This window comes from Arachis hypogaea, chromosome 9 (assembly GCF_003086295.3).
Source record: "Arachis hypogaea cultivar Tifrunner chromosome 9, arahy.Tifrunner.gnm2.J5K5, whole genome shotgun sequence".
Taxonomy (NCBI): Eukaryota; Viridiplantae; Streptophyta; class Magnoliopsida; order Fabales; family Fabaceae; genus Arachis; species Arachis hypogaea.
This window is the reverse complement of record NC_092044.1, coordinates 53,157,962-53,161,238: the sequence shown is the minus strand read 5'-3', so window position 1 is coordinate 53,161,238 and position 3,277 is coordinate 53,157,962. Positions and strand designations below refer to the sequence as shown.

General features: G+C 35.0%; 1 non-coding gene across 1 annotated transcript; it reads right to left on the bottom strand.

Annotated features, from left to right (window-relative positions):
- Positions 1–2,708: 2,708 nt before the first annotated feature.
- Positions 2,709–2,815, bottom strand: LOC112714237 (small nucleolar RNA R71). Its single transcript, XR_003159191.1, has one exon. It is a non-coding gene; the product is annotated as a small nucleolar RNA R71 (small nucleolar RNA).
- Positions 2,816–3,277: the final 462 nt, after the last annotated feature.

Below are 3,277 nucleotides of genomic sequence, written 5' to 3'. Positions count from 1 at the left end.
GAGGATTTTAACACTAAAATATAATTAAACTCACTAAATTCTAACCAAATTTAACTAGAAAATAAGCAGAAAATAGGGTAAAGATGCTTACTAATGCGTGAGCATCTTTCCTATCTTTTTCTAGCGAATTTGTATTTAATCTATTGAGTTTAATCAAGAATTAATTATCTTTTAGCCACTATGGATGTTACTTTGAGTTGTATGCAATTCTGTTTATTTTAGGTAGTATTTGGCTAGATTTGATGGAGTTTTCGTAGAAAAAGAGAAGAAGGCAAATGATGCTGCAACCCTGATCTCTCTACACTCAAACATGAATAACTCGAGCTACCAAAGTCCAATGGACGTGATTTTTGTGGCGTTGGAAAGCTAACTTCCAGAGCTTTCCAACGATATATAATAGTCCACATTTCTCTCCCACCAATTCTGCCAAGGCTGCGCCTAACTTGAGAAATCTCAAGTTAGGCGCAAGGCACAATAATAACACGCAACATTGGTCCGGATTCTTCAAGTTAGGCGCAGCTTTCCTCAAGTAAGGTGCAGCACTCAAGCACTCCATGCCACTCCTTGCTGCCCACCTCAAGTAAGGCGCAACTTTCCTCAAGTTGGGCGCCAACCATGATTAAAAGGAAGTGGTCCCCATGCTTACAAGGCTCGCATGGATTATTTAATTAATTCTGATTTAAACTTTATTTTATTTTAAAATAGGAAAAGATATTATTTTAGTTTTAGAACATAGATTTTAAATTAATTAGGATTAGATATAAAAGAGAAAAGAAACTTCTCTTTTGGATTATTCAACCTCATTCTGTAAATTACAGTTTACCTAAATCCTAGTTTTTCTTGCTGAACCATGAGCAACTAAACATTCACTGTTAAGGTTAGGAGCTCTGTCTATTGTATGGATTGATTCTCTTGTTTTTCCTATTTTTCAAGAAATATTTTCGTTCTTTATCATATGAATTTGGGTGGAACGGAAGTGTGACCCTCTTTCTAATTGAGTTTTTGTATAACTTGAAAAAGCTCTTTACTTGAACAACAGCTTGAAAACATATTCTCCTAAATTTCTAATTACCTAGATTTAACGGGATACGTGACCTATAATCCTCTTATATTTGGGTAATTAGGATTTCTGTGGCATATAACTAGAATTAAACTTCACCCTCTAATTGGAATTAATTGACCAAGGAATTGGCGGTTGATAAATTTTAGAGGAGACTAAAAAGGTCTAAGGAATTAGGGTTTAGTCACATATAGTTTGCCACGAATTAATTCTTGCATGATTAAAATAGTTAGTAAGAAAAATCAATCCAGAAAATAGATATTTCTGAAGCCTTAACTGTTTCTCCATATATTATTCCCAACTTATTTACTGCTTATCTTCTGATATTCTGAGTTTCCTGTTTAATGCTTTTTTGAACTCTTAAACACCATTTTCTTTTTGTCTAACTAAGTAAATCACTTAACCATTGTTGCTTAGTCCATCAATCCTCGTGGGATCGACCCTCATTCACTTAAAGTACTACTTGGTACGACCCGGGGCACTTGCCGGTTAGTTTGTGATTGTAAATTCCGCACCAAGCTTTTGGCGCCGTTGCCAGGGATTGACTGTGATCAATAACTATTCGTTATTTGATTGCTTAGATTAGATAATTTTTCTTTTAATTAGTTTTATTTTAGTATTATTAATTTTTATTTTTCAATTTTTTTCCTTTATTTTTTTCTTCTTTTTGTTCATCAAGCCCTGTCTTCGTTTCATTTTTTTATTTATTTAACTTCAATCGTGATTGTTCCACGTTCTTTCATTTCTCTTTTTTTTATTTTAGTTCATTTTTGTTTTTTCCTTCTTTATTTTCTTTTATTATTTTTATTTTTCTTATGTTATTAGTCTCGTTTAAATTTTAGGCTTTAAACTTTCGAAATTTCGCTCAACTATTTCTTTATAATTTCTGAAATTAAGTTTGGTATTCCCTAGTTTGTCTTATTTTAATTTTTCTTATTTAATTTTCCTAATAATTTCGAAAAATTTTAATCTTAATTTTAATAGTAATTTTTGAATTTTAGTGTTTGTTTTATTCAATATTTTTATCTCTTTACATAGGTTACCTCACTTAGAATTCTCTACACTCTGACGTAGAGAGTTCCACCTCCTCTTGTCTTCTGTCTGTTATGCATAGGAACAGAGACAAGGAACCTCTCTTAGACTTTGATCCTGAACCTTAAAGGACTTTCAGGAGGCGTTTGCGACAAGCAAGACTTTACAAGGTTGCAGAATCCACTATGGATCCTAATAATGCTGCTAATGCCAATATGGCAAATCCGAACGGGAATGAGCAACAAACGAGAGTGCTTGGCTCTTACTCTGCTCCTACTGCAGATCGTTACAGAAAAAGCATTGTGGTGCCTTCTATAGTTGTGAACAACTTTGAGTTGATGCCACAATTGGTCACCCTGGTGCAACAAAACTGTCAGTATCATGGTCTTCCCTAAGAAGCCCCAAATCAATTTATTTCTAATTTTTTGCAGATTTGTGATACTGTGAAGACAAATAGAGTGAATCCTGAGGTGTACAAACTCATGCTCTTCCCGTTTGCTCTGAGGGATGGAGCAAAGCTATGGCTAGATTCCCAACACAAAGAGAGTTTGGAAATACTTGGGACAAGGTTGTTACTGAGTTTCTTACTAAAATTTTCCCACCAAAGAAGCTAACTAAGCTTAGGGTGGAGGTTTAGACCTTTAGACAGAAGGATGGTGAAAGTCTTTATGAAGCTTGGGAGAGATACAAGCTACTGACTAGGCAATGCCCTCCGGACATGTTCTCCAAATGGACCCAACTAGATATCTTTTATGAAGGTTTGGGTGAAATGTCCAAGATGTGCTTCGATAATTCTGCAGGTGGTTCATTGCACAAGAAGAAGACACCGGAGGAGACTATTGAGCTTATTGAATTGGTTGCAAGCAACCAATATTTATACTCATCTAACAGGAATCCTGTGAACTTTGAGGCTCCTCAGAATAAGGGTGTTATGGAAGTAGAAGCTCCTAATGCTATTCTTGCTCAGAACAAGCTTATGTCTCAGCAAATAAATCTACTTACTCAACAGATGGGTGGCATACAAGTCTCATCTTTCAACACCCAAAATCCACCTCAAGAGGTCTCTTATGACATGACAGGTAATTTTGTACAAAATGATAATTATGATTATGCTTAATCCTCTTCTGAATAGGTCAATTACATGGGGAGTGGTCCTAGAAATCCCAATGATGATCCATATTCTAA